The 20886-nt window shown below is 39.6% G+C and overlaps 1 long non-coding RNA gene across 1 annotated transcript in view; it reads right to left on the bottom strand.

Moving 5' to 3' along the window:
• Positions 1-17655, bottom strand: part of LOC141581194 (uncharacterized) — a 34122-nt gene extending 16467 nt beyond the window's left edge. The window contains exons 1-2 of the long non-coding RNA XR_012513723.1: positions 17168-17655; positions 770-915 (exon numbers count right to left, since the gene is read on the bottom strand). This is a non-coding gene — a long non-coding RNA (uncharacterized LOC141581194). The remainder of the gene's footprint in view (positions 1-769; positions 916-17167) is intronic.
• Positions 17656-20886: the final 3231 nt, after the last annotated feature.

Below are 20886 nucleotides of genomic sequence, written 5' to 3'. Positions count from 1 at the left end.
TATTTTCAAGAATACAAATACAACTCTTAGTTGTATTTTTGAATATAATACAAATACACCCCCAAGCTGTGATATTTTCAAAATTACAAATACTAAAGCACTTAATTCGGGGCCGTTTTAGCTTTTTATTCTGAAAAACTTGTCTAGCATTCAAAGCACGAACAGTTTTAGCTGTGTATTTTCAAAAAGTTGCCTCTACCTGCCATAGCTCTTGAAGTCAAAACGAGTCATCTGTGTCCCCTTGAGTTGAGCATTCTTTTCGTAAGAAAGGATTAAGTTCTATTTGAATTCTAGAAAATTGCTTCTCATCTTGTCAATCAACTGTCAGTTTTGTGTGTTAACTTCCAGGAGAGGTAATAGAGTCAATCCAAAATCAAAGGTGTATTCAACTCCAGATTGACAAGTCAAATCAAGAAAGCAGGCACTGAGCCGGAAGAGGGATCTTTTCCCAGTGGGCCTTAAGGCCCACATAAATCCCTGTGAAGGAATCGGGAAACAGAGACAGAAAGGGACTCGCCTAAGGCTTGTCACTTGAAAATGCCTGGCAGACTGACTGGCAGAGGGCTGGAAATCAAATCCAAATCTTCGGACGTGTAATTCCACAGGGTGCACCGCCTCCCCCAGACCCAATGTGACACTTCAATGGCTTAACGAGAGCTTGACGAGATGGATGTCAACATGAAGAGATATTAGATTCCATCGGACCTGTCTTTGGCCCATTGTCTCTAAGGAGAATGTGCCTGGTTCAAATTCTCACTTTGCTTCTCACCTGAGAGATGTGGCCTCAGTGGTCAATGGGAAATGAGCTGGTTTCAGTCACCACCCTCTCACTCATCATCAAGAAAATTTCCTTCAACCATACATGGATTGTGTTTTCAGGAGTGCTGGGCTTCATCCACGGTTCTGAGTAACATGCTAAAAGAGGAAAAAAGATTTGCTGCTCAGGAATGGAGACAGATACACAGACACACAGACCCTCAGACACACACACACACACACACACACACACACACACACACACACACAGTGACACAAAAAACATCCAAACACAGGCCGCACACACCACTTCTCGTGTTCAGCAAAATACTTAGTGGTATGAGGTGGGCTTTGAACCAGTCCATGCTCCAAAAAAACACACACCTTTCGCTATTTCACCCGTCTATTCTCGTAGGAAATGTGAATAATTCTTTCAGACATGGCTCATGATGACAGTGACCACTCTCATTTCACCCTCAGAGGCATACAAAAGGACTGCAAAGGACTCAGGTGTCGTCCCTGCTGACTGAAGAGGACTCCCATTTCCCCTCGAACCCAAAGTCACAGAAAAAGTAGCTTTCTCTTTGAAGAGCACGCCACTTTTAAAAATACACAGCAGTATTCTGAAAAACTTGTCTAGCATTCAAAGTACGGACAGTTTTAGCTGTGTATTTTCAAAAAGTTGTCTCTACCTGCCATAGCTCATGAAGTCAAAACGAGTGATCTCTGTCCCCTTGAATTGAGCATTCTTTTATTAAGAAAGGATTAAGTTCAATTTGAATTCTGGAAAACTGCTTCTCATCTTGTCAATCAGCTGTCAGTTTTGTGTGTTAATTTCTAGGAGAGGTAATAGAGTCAATCCAAAACCAAAGGTGTATTCAGTCCAGATTGACAAATTAAATCAAGAAAGCAGGCACTAAGCCGGAAGAGGGATCTTTTCTTAGTGGGCCTTAAGGCCCACATAAATCCCTGTGAAAGAATTTGGAATCAGAGACAGAAATGGACTCGTCTAAGGCTTGTCGCTTGAAAGTGCCTGGCAGACTGACTGGCAGAGGGCTGGAAATCAAATCCAAATCTTCGGACGTGTAATTCCACAGTGTGCACCGCCTCCCCCAGACCCAATGTGACACTTCAATGGCTTAACGAGAGCTTGATGTGATTGATGTCAACATGAAAAGACATTAGATTCCATCGGACCTGTCTTTGGCCCATTGTCTCTAAGGAGAATGTGCCTGGTTCAAATTCTCACTTTGCTTCTCACCTGAGAGATGTGGCCTCAGTGGTCAATGGGAAATGAGCTGGTTTCTGTCACCACCCTCTCACTCATCATCCCATTTCCCCTCAAAGCCAAAGTCACAGCAAAAGTAGCTTTCTCTTTGAAGAGCACACAACTTTTTCAAAAAACAGAGCTAAAGCGGGGACCGTTTTAGCTGTGTATTCTGAAAATCTTGTCTAGCATTCAAAGCACGGACAGTTTTAGCTCTGTATTTTCAAAAAGTTGTCTCTACCTCCCATAGCTCATGCAGTCAAAACGAGTGATCTGTGTCCCCTTGAGTTGAGCATTCTTTGAGTAAGAAAAATCACGTTCTATTTTAATTCTAGAAAACTGCTTATCATCTTTTCAATGCACTGTCAATTTTGTGTGTCAATTTCCAGTTCAGGTAATAAAATTAGTTCAATACCATAGGTTTATGAAAGTTCCGATTGATAAATTTACTCAACAATCCAGGCACTGAGCTGGAAATGTGGTTAGACAAAATTCTGACTAGAATAACCAGCTTAGAGAAGAACATAAACGACTTAATGGAGCTGAAAAACACAGCAGGAGAACTTCACAAAGCACATGCCAGTTTTAGTAGTTTAATCAATTAAGTGGAAGGAGGAATATCAGAAATTGAAGATCAACTCTATGAAATAAAATGAGAAGGCCACATTAGAGGAAAAAAAAGAGTGAACAAAAATGAATAAAGACTACAAGACCTATGGGATTATGTGAAGAAACCAAATCTATGCACGATCGACGTACCTGAATGTGACAGGGAGAATGAATCCGAGCTGGAAAACACACTTCAGAATATTACCCAAGAGAACTTCCCTAACCTCGCAAGGCAAGCTGACATTCAAATTCTGGAAATACAGAGAACACCACAAAGATATTTCTCAAAAAGTGCAACCCCAAGGCACATAATCATCAGACTGACCGGGGTTGAAATGAAGGAAAAAATGTTAAGGGCAGCTAGAAAGAGAAAGGTTGGGTCATCAACAAACGGAAGCCCATTAGACTTACAGTGGATCTCTCAGCAGAAACCCTACAGGCCGGAAGAGAGTGGGGGTCAATATTCAACACCCTTAAAGGAAAGAACTTTCAACACAGAATTTCATATCCAGTCAAACTAAGCTTCATAAGTGAAGGAGAAATAAAATCCTTTACAGACAAGCGACTGCTGAGAGATTTTATCACCACCAGACCTGCCTTACAAGAGTTCCTGAAAGACGCACTAAACGCGGAAAGGAACAACCACTACCAGCCACTACAAAAACGTATCAAAAGGTAAAGACCAAGGACATAACGAATAAACTGCATCGACTAACGGGCAAAACCACCAACCAGTGACAAAATGGCAGGATCAAATTGGCACGTATCAATATTAATGTTACATATAAATGGTCTAAATGCACCCATTGAAAGACACAGACAAACTGGATAAAAAGTCAAGATCCTTTGTTGTGCTGTATTCAGGAGACCCATCTCATGTGCAAATACACACATAGACTCAAAATAAAGGGATGGAAGAAGATTTACCAAGCAAATGGAGAGCAAAAAGAAGCAGGGGTTGCAATCCTGGTCTGATAAAATGGACTTTCAACCAACAAAGATCAAAAGAGACAAGGTCTTTTACATAACGGTAAAAGGATCAATGCAAGAAGAGCTAAGTATCCTAAATATGTATGCACCCAATACAGAAGCACCCAGATACATAAAGCATATCACTCCTTCTAAAACTCTTTGAAACAATACAAAAAGAAGGAATACTCCCTTTTCTTAAATTGCATTTTAGGTTTTGGGGTACATGTGAAGAACATGCAAGATTGTTGCATAGCTACAACATGGCAGTGTGATTTGCTGCCTTCCTCCCCTTCACCTGTATCTGGCATTTCTCCCCATGCTATCTCTCCCCAACTACCCACCCCCTGCTGTCCCTCCCCTGTTTCTCCCCGACAGACCCCAGTGCGTAGTGCTCCCCTCCCTGTGTCCATGTGTTCTCACTGTTCAACACCCGCCTATGCGTGAGAACATGTGGTGTTTTTAAAGACCCACAGAGAGACTTAGACTCCCAAACAATAATAGTGGGAGACTAACATTCCACTGTCACTATTTGACAGATCAACAAGACAGAAAATCAACAAGGATATCCGGGACTTGAACGCAGATCTGGACCAAGTGGACCTAACAGACATCTACAGAAATCTCCACCCCAAATCCACAGAATATATATTCCTCTCAGCACTGCATGATACCTAGTCTAAAACTGACCACATAATTGGAAGTAAGTCGCTCCTCAGCAAATGCAAAAGAACGAAAATCCTAACAATCTCTCAGAACACTGTGAAATCAAATTAGAACTCAGGATTAAGAAAGTCACTCAAAACCACACGAGTACATGGAACCGGGACAATTTGCTCCAGAACAGCAACAGGATAAACAATGAAATGAAGGCAGAAATAAAGATGTTCTTCAAAACCAATGAGAACGAAGACACGACATACCAAAATTTCTGAGACACATTTAAAGCAGTGACTACGAGAAAAATTATAGCAATAAATGCCCACATTGGAAGTGAGGAAAGATGTAAAATCGTCACCCTATCATCAAAATGGAAAGAGCTAGAGAAGCAAGATCAAAAAAAATTCAAAACCTAGCAGAAGACAAGAAGTAACTAAGATGAGAGCAGAAGTGGAGATAGAGGCAAAGAAAAACTCTTCAAGAAATCGGTAAATCAAGCAGCTGGTTTTTTGAAAAGGTCAACAAAATAGACAAGATAGCCATACTAATGACATAGAAAAGAGAGAAGACTCAAATGGATGCAATACAAAATGATAAAAAGGGTATCACCACCAATTCCAAAGAAATACAAACTACCATCAGAGATTACTACAAACAACTCTATGCATATAAACCAGTAAATCTGGAAGAAATGGATAAACTCCTGGACACTTACACCCTCCCAAGACTAAATCAAGAAGGAGTTAATCCCTTAATAGACCAACAATAAGGACTGACTTTGAGGCAATAATTAATAGCCTACCAACCAAGATAGTCCAGGCCCAGATGGATTTACAGCAGAATTCTACCAGATGTACAAAGAGGAGTTCATATCACTCCTTCTAACACGCTTCGAAACAATACAAAAAGAAGGAATACTCCCTAACATATTTTACGAGACCATCATCATCCTCAGACAAAACCTGGCAGACATACAACTAAAAGAAAAAAATTCAGGCCAATATCCATGATGAACATTGATGCAAAAATGTTCAATAAAATACTGGCAAATTTAATCCAACAGCACATCAAGACGCTTATCCATCACAATCAAGTAGGCTTCACCGCGGGGATGCAAGCCTGGTTCAACATACATAAATCTATAAATGTAATCCATCACATAAACAAAGAAAAAAAAACACATCATCTCAAAGGATGCAGAGAAGGCCTTCAACAAACTTCTACAGCCCTTGATGCAAAAAAAAAAAAAAAAAAAAAAAAAAAAAAAAAAAAAAACTCTCAATAAACTAGGTATCAACGGAACACATTTCAAAATAAAAAAAGCTATTTATGACAAACCCACAGCCAACATCTAACTTAATGAGCAAACACTGGAAGCATTCCCTTTGAAAACTGGCACTAGACAAAGGTGCTCTATCTCACCCTTTCTATTCAACATAGTATTGGAAGTTCTAGCTAGAGCAATCAGGCAAGAAAACGTCATAAAGGGTATTCGATTAGGAAAAAAAGAAGTTAAATTGTCTCTATTTGCAGATGACATGATTGTATATTTAGAAGATCCCATTGTCTCGGCCCAAAATCTCCTTAAGCTGCTAAGCAACTTCAGCAAAGTCTCACAATACAAAATCGATGTGCAAAAATCACAAGCATTCCTATACACCAGTAAAAGACAGAGAGCCAAATAATGAGTAAATTCCCATTTACGATTGCCACAAAGAAAATAAAATGCCTAGGAATACAACTAGCAAAGGCTGTGAAGGACCTCTTCAAGGAGGATTACAAACCACTACTCAAGGAAATAAGGGAGGACACGAACAGATGGAAAAACATTCCATGCTTATGGTCAGGAAAAATCGGTATGGTTAAAATGGCCCTACTTTCCAAAGTAATTTATAGATTCAGTGCTATCCCCATCAATCTACCACTGACCTTCTTCACAGAACTAGGAAAAAAAAAAAAAACACTTTAAACTTCATATATAACCAAAAAAAAGAGCCCATAAAACGACAATCATAAGCAAAATAAACAAAGCTGGAAGCATCACGCTACCTGACTTCAAACCATTCTCAAAGCTACAGTAATCAAAACAGCATGGTACTGGTACCTAAAATGAGATATAGAGCAATGGAACAGAACCAAGACCTCAGAAGTAATGCCACACATCTACAACCATCTAATCTTTGACAAACTTGACAAAAACAAGCAATGGGGAAAGGATTCCATGTTTAATGAATGGTGTTGGGAAAACTGGCTAGCCATGTGCAGAAAACTGAAACTGGACCCCTTCCTTACACCTAATACAAAAATTAACTCCAGTTAGATTAAAGATTTAAACATAAGACCTAACACCATAAAAACCCTAGAAGAAAGCCTAAGCAAAGCCACTCAGGACATAGGCACAGGCAAGGACTTCATGACTAAGACATCAGAAGTACTGGCAACAAAAGCCAAAATAGACAAATGGGATCTAATTAAACTGAAGCGTTTCTGCATAGCAAAAGAAACAATCACTAGGGTGAACTGGCAACCAACAGAATGGGAAAGGAATTTTGCAACCTACCCATCTGACAAAGGACTGCTATCCAGAATCTACAAAGAACTAAAACAGGTTTACAAGAAAAAACGAACCTATTCAAAAGTGGACAAAGGATATAAACAGACACCTTTCAAAAGAAGACATAGATGAGACTAATAAATACCTGAAAAAATGCTCATCATCTCTGGTCATTAGAGAAATGCAAATCAAAACTACACTGAGATACCATTTCAGGCCAGTTAGAATGGTGATCATTAAAAAACCTGGAGACAACAGATCCTGGAGAGGATGTGGAGAAATAGGAACACTTTTACACTGTTGGTGGGAGTGTAAATTCGTTCAACCATTGTAGAAAACAGTATGGCGATTCCTTAAGGATCTAGAAATCGAAATTCATTTTGACCCAGCAATCCCATTATCGAGTATATGCCCAAAGGATTATAAATCATTCTATTATAAATACCCATGCACACATATGTTCATGGATGAATCTGGAAACCATCATTCTCAGCAAACTGACACAAGAACAGAAAACCAAACACCCCATGTTCTCGCTCACAGGTGGGTGATGAACAATAAGCACACATGGGCACAGGAGGGGAACATCACACACTGGGTTCTGTTGGGGGGTGCAGAGTTAGGGGAGGGACAGCAGGGAGTGGGGAGGCTGGGTAGGCATAACATTGGGAGAAATGCCAGATGTGGGTGATGGGGGGATGGGGGCAGCAAACCACCATGGCACGTGTGCACCTTTACAACAATCCTGCAAGATCTGTACGTGTATCCCAGAACTTAAAGTACAATAAAATTAATAAATAAATAAAATAGGGATCAATGCAGAGCAAAAAAGACTTGTTTTCAAAGGTAAAACCCATTTTTTATAGAAAAGATAGAAACCAAACACTGATTTGGCACATAATTCAGACATGTTATTGATCGATAAATATCTGAAAAATAAGGTACAAAAAAGTGAGTTACAGGGAACATTAAAATCTGAAAATTATTGTGCATTTAGCAATAGGACAGTACCACAGGGGCAAAGGAATCTCAAAGGCCCCCTATAATCTAACATAAGCTAGTTGAGTTCATCTTGTTCTCAAATTGGACCTTCGACTCCAGCTTATGTGGCCCACTTCCCTACACTCTGAATACAGCTTGCTCATTCATACGTCTTTGCCTTTGGTGACACCTTTTGATGTTCATGGAAAAATCCTCTAATTCCTAAATCATATGCCTCCGTTAAAATCCCTCCCTAGATACACCTTTTCCTCACAGTGTTCCCTAGATAACAATACTATTCTTGCAGAATTGAGAGAGGTCTCACTTAGATAAGATCAAGAAACAGTCCCGGACCTGCCACGTTCTCACACAAATATGTATTACCATGAAATGACTCTCTCACTGTACCACACTTGTTTATTGTGCCCTGCCAAATTAGATCATAAACTATTCTGGAGGAAGAATGGTGTCCATTGTTCTCTTTGTTCCAAATCACCTGGTTGAATAAGAGGTTAATAAATGGTCATATACTTGCTATTTTAGACCTAAAAAAATTCTTCCTTAAAAAAAAACAAAGTACTTAAAACAATTACTACAAAAGCAAGAGAAGAGGTTAATCTTCCTAATGTCTTTAATTTCAGTGGCCTAGGTAATGACTATTCTCTTCAAGTTTAAGTGCAATTCTTCGGAAGAGGTCGGAGGAAAGACGAGTGAGGAGAATGCAATTTTTTAATGTTCTAAGTACTACTCAAGAAGCAAAGAAGCAGATGTCCTTCGTTTCCATACAGACCAGAAATATGTGATGTAATAGGCTTCACACAGACCGAGAGAAAATTTGTTTATACGTGGGGAAGAATTTTTCACTGCACAGCTAACCACTGAAGCAAGCTTCTTAAAGGAAATTTCAAAAACCACGTAGACAACGATGTCTTTCCATTCGTTGGAACATTTTACTACTATAGGAACAATCGCTTTCTTGACTCTCCTCCCACTGCCCTAGATCCATCATGAACAAGTGTCTTTGGAAAAATCTTACATTTAGAAAGTTGGATAGTCTTACTGGAGTGAAAGAAATAGTTCTTACCATTTTTATCCACAAATAACATAAAAATGTAACAATGATTGCAAGTAGGTACTGAAGAAATAGCGATTACACTGCAGGTTTATAGAAGACACAAAGTCAAAGCAAAAGCAAGCAAAACGTCATCAAATGGAGAAGAAATTGTTCAGCCTTTCTCTTTTCTTGAACTGTACTCTGAAGCTGGCATAAACCCTCATGTTTATTAGAAATGTCCTCAACAGGGAATCTTGAAGTAGGGATGTGTATCCTAGTCACTAATGGGATTATTTAATCTCCCTGAACCTCTGTTTTTCCGCCATTCATAAGATGAGAATGAGAATACTTATCTACCTATATAGGTGCGACCAGATGCTGTCATGAATATGAACATATTTGCTAAAGTAAAGTGAGCTATTACTGAAATGTATGATTATTATGGGAAATTTGGTGGGGAAAGTAGAATATGATTAGAATAGTATTTTACTCTATTATTATTATTTTACCACAGCACAATTGCCGATTTTCCGTTTAATACTTGTTGAGCACCAGGTTTCCAGGGTAGAGAAATAAACAAAACAAATACTCCTGCAGTGATTGAAGGAAAGCAAACTCTTGTCAAATACATGTTTGTGCCTCAGTACAATACAGCTAACATTTCCTGAGTGCCGGCTAGACAACAAGTGCATGAATATTTTCATATAAACACTCAGAGCTCAATCATTTTGCTTAAACTATTTTCTGACATGGAAAGAGCCCAGGTTTTCTTTTAAAAAGATAGAAAATTTAGAATGCTCAGTAAAAGTTATGACATCAAATTAATAGAAATTGACTCAGTTTTTACAACTTAAATTTTACGGTGCTTGAACTAAATCAATATCGATTGAATTCTTTTGAGAAAACTTCAACCCTTACTAGTGTTGCTTCCTTCAGGTTGATTCAACAGAACTTTAATCCACCCAAATCATATGTGCTGCGCCTGGATGTGCCTCTGGAGAGCATCGAACTCTCCCTGTACATGAACAGCTTTTCACTCAACTTTTAAATCCCACTTCAATATCATAGAATTTTAGAATTACAAAAGGACCTTAGAGGTTAAAATCTTCCACCCATTCTAGGAGTCTTACAAAATATTCATGGACAATTTTGACCTGTCTAAAAGCTAGACTCCCTTCTATTATGTAAACATCTAAAAAAAAAAAAAAAAGGCATCATAGTCTTTCATTAGGTAGCCCAAACGATTGTATCATTGGTAAAATATTAAGACAAAGTCCGTATTTCTGGAACACATTTAATGCCTCAATTTTGGAAAAAAAAAAAAAGTCATTATTGTCCTCCATCAAAATTAGGTAGAACTGGAAAATTGTTTACATTATTAGCTGGACATAATGTATTTTTAGACCCTCAGAATAAAATACGTACATACTTGCTTTTTAACGCCTGAAATTATCATTAATGTTAGTAGTCTCCTCATCTCTTACATTATGTTAATACAGTATTTACTAATTAATTTACTCAAATATTTTACATTCTTAGTATGTGTCATGTAGATTACCAGTCCATGAAAAAGATCAAAATTCAATTCTTTATCGTAATTTTTATGTGTTACACAGGGGTGACTCTCTTGCCTCTTCTGTAGCATCTCAGAGGCAATTCTCCATGCCCAACAATCTTCCCTCTCCTTCCATATGTTACCCCAGACATATTTGGGGTTCATAAGTGGAGGACCACAACCCCTGGGCTACCTAAAATAAGCCCCTTACATGCACAGAAACGTTGGCCTGCAGGTTCGGTAGAATGTCCTTCTACCAGAGGACCCTGGATTCCAAAGGTGTTAAGCCATCTCCCGATGCACCTGGTAGAATTCTTTGCTGGCACTACAATTGTCTTTGGCTCTGACCTTCCTGAGCAGGGGTTCCTAACTCCCCAGGCCGTGGACTGAGACTGGTCTGCGGCCTGCTAGGAACTGGGCTGTACAGCAGGAGGTCAGTGGCAGGCAAGTGAGCATTACCACCTGAGACCTGCCTCCTGTTACATCAGCCAGCATTAGATTCTGACAGGAGCGTAAACTCTGTCGTCAACTGCACATGTGAGGGATCTAGCTTGTGCACTCCATATGAGAATCTAACTATTGCCTGATGATCTGAAGTGGAACAGTTTCATCCAAAAACCATCCCAACTGGTTTTGGGGTAAAGCTGCCCAAGACGGAAACCAGTCTCTGTTGTCAAAAAGATTAGGGACAGCTCTTCCCAAGGATGGGACTTCCCAGTTGTGTTAGTCCATTTTGTATTGCTGTAAAGGAATATCTGAGACTGGGTAACTTATTCAGAAAAGAGGTTTCTTTGGCTCACAGTTCTGCGGGCAATACAAGCATGGCACCACCACCTGCTCAACTAGTGGTCAGACCTCTGGGAGCTTTTACTCGTGGTGGAAGGCAAAGGGGAAGCCGCTGTTTCACATTGCAAGAGAAGAGGGAGGTCCCAGACTCTTAACCAGCTAAACTAATAGAGCAATAAATCACTCATTTCCCTGGGGAGGGCATCAAGTCATTCATGAGAGATCTGCTCCCATAACACAAACACCTCCCGCTAGACCCCACCTCCAACACTGGGTGAATCACGTGTCATCATGAGAGTCAGAAAAGACAAAACATCCAAACAATATCCCCAGTTCTCACACCTGTGCAGTGCCACCAATCAGGGTCATACATAAAGCTGCTGGTGCTGTCATTCGGCCTCTGAAGTTTTTGTTGCACGTGGGTGTGTGCATATGCATATCAGTGGTAACTCCTCAAAGCAAGCCTGGGACTTATCGTCATTTAAGTTTGCATCATGGCCATACTCTTTACATTCCAGTTCCTGGAAGAAAATCCCATGAAACTAAAAACAACAAAGCTGGCCTCCATAGCCACCTCCCTTGTGGGAAATGAGTCATCTAAAATTCACAGGGAGGCATGTTTGGCATGGGATATAGAAATGATCCTTTTTAATGTAGTGCTTTTGGTAGAAAGAATACCCACACTTGGGACAAGCATATTATACGCCATGAAAAACATACAACTTTGTGGTTCATATAACCTCCTCTGAGATGGAATTCAACATGTATTTTTGATTTTAACCTTCAGACTCAGTACACAAAGCCTGTCCAACTCAACTAGACTCCATCATGCTGGGTGTTGGACAGAAATTACCGATGAGCTTAGTAAAAACAAACCAAGCTAAAGCAGACAACCAAAACTCCTCTGGAAAACATTTTTTTTCAAGTTCTTAAAGGCATTTTTATATGCACTATTTCTTATGCTCTGAAGAAATTTATTTTATATAATCATTTAAGAGATTAAATAACTAGTATAATGAATAGAAAATTACTTTCCAATTATTTGGTTACATTTCTGTACAAGGTCAAATGTAATTCACGGGAAAACGGAATCTGTCCAAATAAACCAAAGAATGACACAAATAAAAACTGTCCGAGAATTCTGAATTATTTCTGGAGAAACTGTTATGCCATTGTGTCACTATAACCACTGTTAGCATGAGTGGCAGAGAACGTATTTCCAAGGCAGTTTTAGTGGCAAAATAAGATCTGAACACAATTGCCTTAAATAACTTAAAATAATCACAAATTCCATAATTAGGAATCTACTTATGGATCAAGGCAGACGAGAGGCAGGAGTAGGTGGCAGCTCCAGTCAGAGCAGCATGTGGAGGCTTCCACTGTGAATTTTTGCTCCAGATTGACTCCAAGAACAAACCAGCAATACTGAGATGACTGACAGACCCTCTGAAGGAAACAGACTCTTTCCTCAGGACCCCAGAGACACCCCAAATACTATGAGAGACCCAGCTGTGGAAGTGGAAAACGTCCCCAATGGAGAAGCTGAAGCTGAAAGAAGGAAACCCTCCGGCAAGTTTCCGAGCCCGATTCGTCATTCACCTGGAAACAGACTCAGGGATGCTGCAGGGGGCATCGTGGGAGTGAGACTGGCCCTTCAGGTTTCCTGGGAGCTGGGTGAGGCCTGTGACTGCCAGCTTTCCCCCACTTCCCTGACAACCTGCAAGATCCAGCAGAGGCAGCCGTAATCCTAGGTACACAATGCCAGTGACCTGGGAGTCTCATCCCCACCCACCACAGCAACCACAGCAAGACCTGCCCAAGGAGAGTCTGAACTCACACACACCTGGCCCTGCCCTACATGACGGTCCTTCCCTACCTACCCTGGTAGGGAAAGACAAAGGGCATATAATCTTGGGAGAGAAACCCACCAATGGTTTCTCTCCACACTACCACAGCTGATGCTTTCTGGGATGTGCCACCTCCTGGCAGGAGGCCAATCAGCACAAACATAGACCTCTAAATCAACAAAGTTAAGAACCCTCATGGGTTTGCTGCACCCTACACCACCTCCTCCGGAACAGGCACTGGTATCCACAACTGAGAGATCCATAGATGGTTCACATCACAGGACTCTGTGCAAACGATCCCCAGTACCAGCCCAGAACCAGGTAGACTCACCGGGTGGCTGGATCCAGAAGAGACAACAATCACTGCAGTCAGCTCACAGGAAGCCACATCCACAGGAGAACGGGGAGAACACTACACCACGGGAACACCCCATGGGACAAAAAATATCAGAACAGCCTTCAGCCCTAGACTTTGCCTCTAACACAGCCTAGCCCAATGAGAAAGAACCAGAAAACCAACCCTGGTAATATGGCAAAACAAGGCGTGTCAACACCCCACAAAAATCACACGAGTTCACCAGCAATGGATTCAACCCAAGAAGACATCCCTGATTCCCCTGAAAAAGAATTCAGGAGGTTAGTTAAGCTACTCAGGGAGGGTCCAGAGAAAGGCAAAGGCCTGTGGGGGTGGGAAAAAAAAATCCAAAAAATGATACTAGAAGTGAATGGAGAAATATTAAAGGAAACAGACAGCTTCAAGAAAAAAAAAATCCAAAATTCAGGAAAATTTGTTCATACTTTTAGAAATGTAAAATGCTCTGGAAAGTCTCAGCCATAGAATTGAACAAGTGGAAGAGAGAAATTCAGAGCTCAAAGATAAGGACTTTGAATTAACCCAACCCAACAAAGACAAAGAAAAAAGAATAAGAAATTATGAACAAAGCCTCCACAAATTATGGGATTATGTTAAATGACTAAACCTAAGAATAATTGGTATTCCTGAGGAAGAAGAAAATTCTAAAAGTTTGGAAAGCATATTTAGGGAAATAACTGAGGAAAACTTCCCTGGCCCAGATAGAGACCTAGGCATGCAAATACAAGAAGCATGAAGAAGACATGGGAAATTCATCACAGAAAGGTCTTTGCCTAGGCATATTGCCATCAAATTATCCAAAGTTAAGAGGAAAGAAAGACTCTTAAGAGCTGTGAGACAGAAGCACCAGGTAACCTGTAAAACCAAAGTCACCCGATTAAAAGCAGATTTACCTGCATAAACCCTACAAGCTAGAAGGGATTGGTGTCCTATCTTCAGCCTCCTCAAACAAAACAGTTAGCAGCCAAGAATTTTGCATCCAGTGAAACTAAGCATTATTTAAGAAGGAAAGATACAGTCATTTTCAGACAAACACACACTGACAGAATTGACCATTACCAAACCACCACTACAAGAACCGCTATAAAAGGAGCTCTAAATCTTGAAACAAAATCCTGGAATCACACGCAAACAGAATCTCTTTAATGCATAAATCACACAAAACCAATAAAACAAAATTACAAGGTAAAAAGCGAAAACAAAACAACACAGACTATGCAGGCAACAAAGAGCATGATGACTGCAATGATACCTCACATTTCAATACTAACATCGAATGTAAATGGCCCAAATGCTCTACTTAAAAGATACGGAACTGCAAAATGGGTAAGAACTCACCAACCAACCATCTGCTGCCTTCAGGAGTCTTGCCTGACACATGAGGACTCACAGAAACTTAAAGTAAAAGGCTGGAAAAAGGCATTTCATACAAAAGGACACCAAACTGAGCAGGGATAATTGTTCTTAGATCAGACAAAACAAATTTTAAAGCAACAGCAGTTAAAACAGACAAAGAGAGATAGTACATAATGGTAAAAGGCCTTGTCCAACAGGAAAATACCACGATCCTAAACATATATGCAGCTAACACTGGAGTTCCCAAATTTATAAAACAATTACGAACGGACCTAAGAAATGAGGTAGACAGCAACACCATAAGAGCGGGGGACTTCAATACTCCACTGACAGCACTAGACAGGTCATCAAGACAGAAAGGCAAGAAAGATACAATGGATTTAAACTATACCTTGGAATAAATAGACTTAACAGATATATACAGAACGCTTCATCCAACAACCACAGAATACACATTCTGTTCAACAATACATGGAACTTTCTCCAGTATAGACCATATGATAGGCCATAAAACGACCCTCAGGAAGTTTCAGACAACTGAAATTATATCAAGCACTCTATCATACCAACAGTGGAATAAAACTGGAAATAAACTCAAAGAGGAACCTTCAACACCACACAAATACATGGAAATTAAATAACCTGCTCCTGAAAGAGCACTGGGTCCCAAAGCAAATTGAGATAGAAATGTAAAAATTTGTCAAACTCAATGACATATTTAAATTACACAACCTATCAAAACCTCTGAGCTACAACTAAGGAGGTGCTAAGAGAAAACTGCATAGCCCTTAACACCTACGTCAAAAAGTCTGAAAGAGCACAAAGAGACAATCTAAGGTCGTGCCTCAAGGAATGAGAGGAAAAACATAAACCAAACCCAAACCCAAACCCAGAAGAACGGAAATAGCCAACACCAGACTAAATGTAATAGAAACAAACGAAAAAAATACAAAAGATAAATGAAACAAAAAGCTGGTTCTTTGAAAAGATAAATAAAGCTGGTAGACCATTAGCAGAATTACCCAAGAGAAGAGAGAAACATCCCAATAACCTCACTGAGAAGCACAACGGAAGATATCACAACTCACACCACTGAAATACTAAAGATCACTCAAGGCTATTACGAACACCTTGACAGAAATAAACTAGAAAAGCTAGAAGAGATGGATGAATTCCTGGAAAAATACAGCCCTCTTAGCTTCAATCAGAAAGAATTAGATGCCCCAAACAAACTAATAACAAGTAGCAAGACTGAAATGGTAATTTAAAAATTACCAACAATAAAAAGTTCAGAAGCAGATGGAATCACCACAGAATCCTACCAGATATTCAAAGAAGAATTGGCAGCAATCCTTTTGACACTATTCCACAAGACAGAGAAAGAAGGAACCCTCCTTAATCCATTCTATGAAGCCAGCATCACCCTATTACCAAAGCCAGGAAAGGACACAACTAAAAAGAAAACTACAGAGCAATGTCCTTGATAAAGATACATGCTAAAATTCTTAATAAAATACTTGCTAAGCAAATCAAACAACATATCAAACAGATAATCTACCATGATCAAGTGACTCATACCAGGGATGCAGGGATGGGGTAACATAAGCATGTCAATAAATGTGCTGTACCACATTAACAGAATTAAAGACAAACATTACATGATCATCTCAATAGATGCAGAAAAAGCATTTAACAAAATCCAGCATCATTTTCTGATTAAAACCTTCAGCAAAATCGGTACACAAGGGACATACCTTAATGTAATAAAGGCCATCTATGCCATACCCACAGCCAACATAATACTGAATGGGGAAAAGTTGAAAGCATTCCTCCTGAGAATGGAAACAAGACACGGATGGCCACTCTCACCATTCCTCTTCCACATAGTACTGGAAATCCTAGCCAGGGCAATCAGACAAGCGAAAGAAATAAAGGGCATCCAAACAGGTAAAGAGGAAGTCAAACTGTCTCTGTTTGCTAACAATATGATCATCTACCTTGAAAACCCAAAGGACTCCCCAAGAAAGCTCACAGAACTGATAAAATAATTTAGCAGATTTCCCAATACGAGATTAATGTACACAAATCAGCTCTTCTATACACCAACAGTGACAAAATGGAGAACCAAATCAAGAACTCAAACCCTTTCACCATTGCCGCCAAAAAAGAAAAAGAAAAAAGAAAAAAAAAATACTTAGGAATATATCTAACAAAAGGGTGGACAGACCTCTAGTAGGAAAACTACATAACACGGATGAAAGAAAACATAGATGACACAAAGAAATGAAAACACATCACATGGCCCTGGATGGGTAGAATCAATATTGTAAAAATGAGCATACTGCAATGTACAAATACATGCAATGTATAAACACGATGCAATTCCCATCAAAATTTTACCATCATTCTTCACAGAGTTAGAAAAATAGTTCTAAGGCCGGGCGTGGTGGCTCATGCCTGTAATCCGAGCATTTTGGAGGCCAAGGCGGGTGGATCACCTGAGGTCGGGAGTTCAAGAAAAGCAGTTCTAAAATTCATATGGAAACAAACAAGAGCCAACATAGCCAAAGCACGACTAAGTAAAAGGAACAAATCTGGAGGCATCACACTTCCTGATTTCAAACTATAAGGCCATGGTCACCAAAACAGCATGGTACTGGTATAAAAACAGGCACATAGATCAATGGGAACAGAATAGAAAATCCAGAAATAAAACCAAATACTTACAGCCAACTGATCTTCAGTAAAGCAAGCAAAAACATCAAGTGGAGAAAGGACACCCTTTTCAACAAATGGTGCTGAGATAACTGGCCAGCCACATGTAGGAGAATAAAGCTGAATCCTCATCTCTCACCTTATACAAAAATCAACTCAGGACAGATTAAAGACTTAAACCTAAAATCTGAAACTATAAAAATTCCAGAAGATAACACTGGAAGAACCCTTTTAGGCATTGGCTTAGGCAAAGATTTTATGACTAAAAACCCAAAAGCAATTGCAATATAAACAAAGATAAATAGCTGAGAGATAACTAAAGAGCTTTTGCATGGCAAAAATAACAGTCAGCAGAATAAACAGTTAACTCACAGAGTGAGAGAAAATGTTCACAATATATACTTCTGACAAAGGACTCATATCCAGAATCTACAACAAACTCAAACAAATCAGTAAGAAAAAATCAATCAACCCCATCCAAAAGTGGGCTAAGACATGAATAGACAATTCTCCAAAGAAGACATACAAATGGCTAGCAAATAATTTAATAAATGCTCAACATCACTAATGATGTGGGAAATGTAAATCAAAACAACAATGTGTTGGCATGGTTGTGGCAATTAGGGAACACTTCTACACTGCTAGAAGAAATATAAACTAGTACGGCCACTACGGAAAACAGGGCGGAGTTCCTTAAAGAACTAAAAGTAGAATTACCATTTGATCAAGCAATACCACTACTGGATATCTACTCAGAAAAAAAGTCACTATTTGAGAAAAGATACTTGCACATGCATGTTTATAGCAACACAATTCACAACTGCAAAATCATGGGACCAACCCAAATACCCATCAATATATGAGTGGATAAAGAAACTGGCATACATATACATGATGGAATACTACTCAGCCAAAAAAGGAATAAATTAGCAGCATTTGCCATAACCTAGATGAGATTGGTGACTTATTCTAAGTGAAGCGACTCGAGAATGGAAAACCAAATATTGTATGTTCTCACTGATATGCGGGAACTAAGCTATGAGTACACAAAGGCTTAAGAATGACACAGTGGACTTCGATGACTTGGTGGAGGGGGGGAGGCACAAGGGACAAAAGCAACAAATACAATGCCGTGTATACTGCTCAGGCGATGGGTGCACTAGGATCTCACACATTACTAAAGAATTTACTCATGTAACCAAATACCAGCTGCACCCCAATAACTTGTGGAAAATAAAATAAAATAACAAAGAATCTTTCTATGAAGTATTTGTTATGCACTAGGCATGGTTCTAAGAGGTTTACATATATTGATTTATTTAATATTCTCACCAACCACCCTCAGGGGACACTATTGTCAACCTCATTTTACAGATGAGGGAATGAGACGTAGAAAAGTTAAATTGCTTACTCAATGTTACACATAATATGTGGCAAAGACAAGATTTAAAGTAATTAATAATGTGACCGTATTTTAGGGGAAAGTTCAATTGACTTGAGGAAATAAATGTGAAATGCATCAGCATTTTCTTTGTGTTTCAGCAGATCATGCATTGTGCCTCACTGCCACTGATGAACCACGTAGGAAGCTAGGCGAGAACAAAGCCGGGATTAACCAGCAGTCTGCTGGTCAGGAGAAGGGTGAGAAGGTGCCAGTGGGGTCCTACCCATTCTCTATGAGCTTATCTAGGACTCTCCAATCTCTCTACTTTCTGATTCTGCCTAATACAAAATACATTACAAAACCTGTCTTCCTGAGACTAAAATAATTCACCCATGCTTGGTGTCCAGGGCCCACGTTAGTCATGTCTGAAACTTGGTTTAACAAATGCACAATGAATCATCATCGCTTTCATCTCTTTAAACTATGACACAGTCATTAAAACATACCTAACTTGACTTCAAGATGCGCAGGGTAGAGAATCAGAGGGTTGGATGGGCATGGGGAGCTGGGTGCAGGCTCAGTCTCATCTGGCCTTCACTTGCCTTCCTCTAAGCCAGATTGCCTGAGGGGAGGAGCAGTGTAACATCTGCTTCCAGTGATGAAAATCCACCCTACCAACAGAATGGCCATACATTGAGAAGAGGGAAGTACTGAGTTCTGAAACTCAGTACTTCATGAGTGAAGACTCATCCCAAACTCCTTCGATGTAAGTTTACTATCTATCTGTGGATGTTATCAGACTACATAATCTTGTAAATTTATTTAGACCATCTTTCAGTTATTTTGAGTGAGTTATGCTTTTTCAATTAGTTGATGGTTGTTTTTTTAAAACTGGGAAGAAATGCAGATAACTGTTTTCTCACCATAAACTGAGCACATATGATGCTTCAAGCCATATAAATGTTTCATGGGTTTTGTGAACTGTACTGGTAGGAAGAGAATTCTGACATGTCACCTCATAATTCTTTGTGTAAAATCAACATGACAACAGCTTGAAATTGAAATCTAAGTTCAAACCTGATTAATAGTTTCATAAAATCTACAGTGGTAGTAAGTGATTGCAGGAAGGAAAAAATTATCTGGGTAGTTTTCAGCCATACTGATGTGTACAATGAATCTAGGGGTGATTAAATGTTGAGTGCATAAACAAATGAGCTAATATGTAAGTGGAATGTTGATAAATTATTGATCGATGGCCTAAATAGTACATACGACTTAGTTATATCACTGACTATCTAGATGATTCTGCTTTCCTGAACTGGTTTTTCTAGCTCCATTCTTTCCAAATCGTCAGGAATGCTTGATTTACTACCTGGCTAACCAGGAGCTCACAGGTATCTTCTCATCCTTGAGCCAAGGGCCTTCACTCATCACTGTTTCTTTCCTTGATTATTACTTGCAAGTGATAAATGTACTTGCTTTTCATCATCTCTTCTTCCAATACATGCCCCATGATGAGAAGGACTCAGCCTGGCTTGTTATTCCCATAAGGACAAAGGCCAACTAAAAATAAGAAGCTCGACTCTATGTGAAGGACTGAATTGTGCCCCACACTAAATTTGCGTGTGGAAGTCCTACCCTCCAGTGTGACTTTATTGGAAGAGAGGGCCTTTAAAGAGTTAATTAAGGTTAGATGAGATGACAAGGATTGGGCTTCAGTATGATAAGACTGGTGTTCTTCTAAGAGGAGAAAGAGACACAAGAGATCTCTCTCCCTGTGCATGGGGAAAAGGCCACATGGGAGGGAGTGAAAAGGTAACTGTCTCCAAGATAGGAAGAGCAGTCTCACCAAAAGCCAACCCCACTGGCACCTTCGTCTTAGACTTTCGGCCTCAAGGACAGTGAGGAAATAAATATCTGTTGTTTAACTTACCCAATCTGTAGTATTTTGTTAGAAGCCTATAATTACTAACTGACTCATATATTCTCCATGTTAAAAATAAGAAAAGAAGCACCTTTT

Source organism: Saimiri boliviensis, chromosome 14 (genome assembly GCF_048565385.1).
Source record: "Saimiri boliviensis isolate mSaiBol1 chromosome 14, mSaiBol1.pri, whole genome shotgun sequence".
NCBI classification, from domain to species: Eukaryota; Metazoa; Chordata; class Mammalia; order Primates; family Cebidae; genus Saimiri; species Saimiri boliviensis.
The sequence above is the reverse complement of the archived record's forward strand: the minus strand, read 5'-3'. Positions and strand labels throughout refer to the sequence as shown.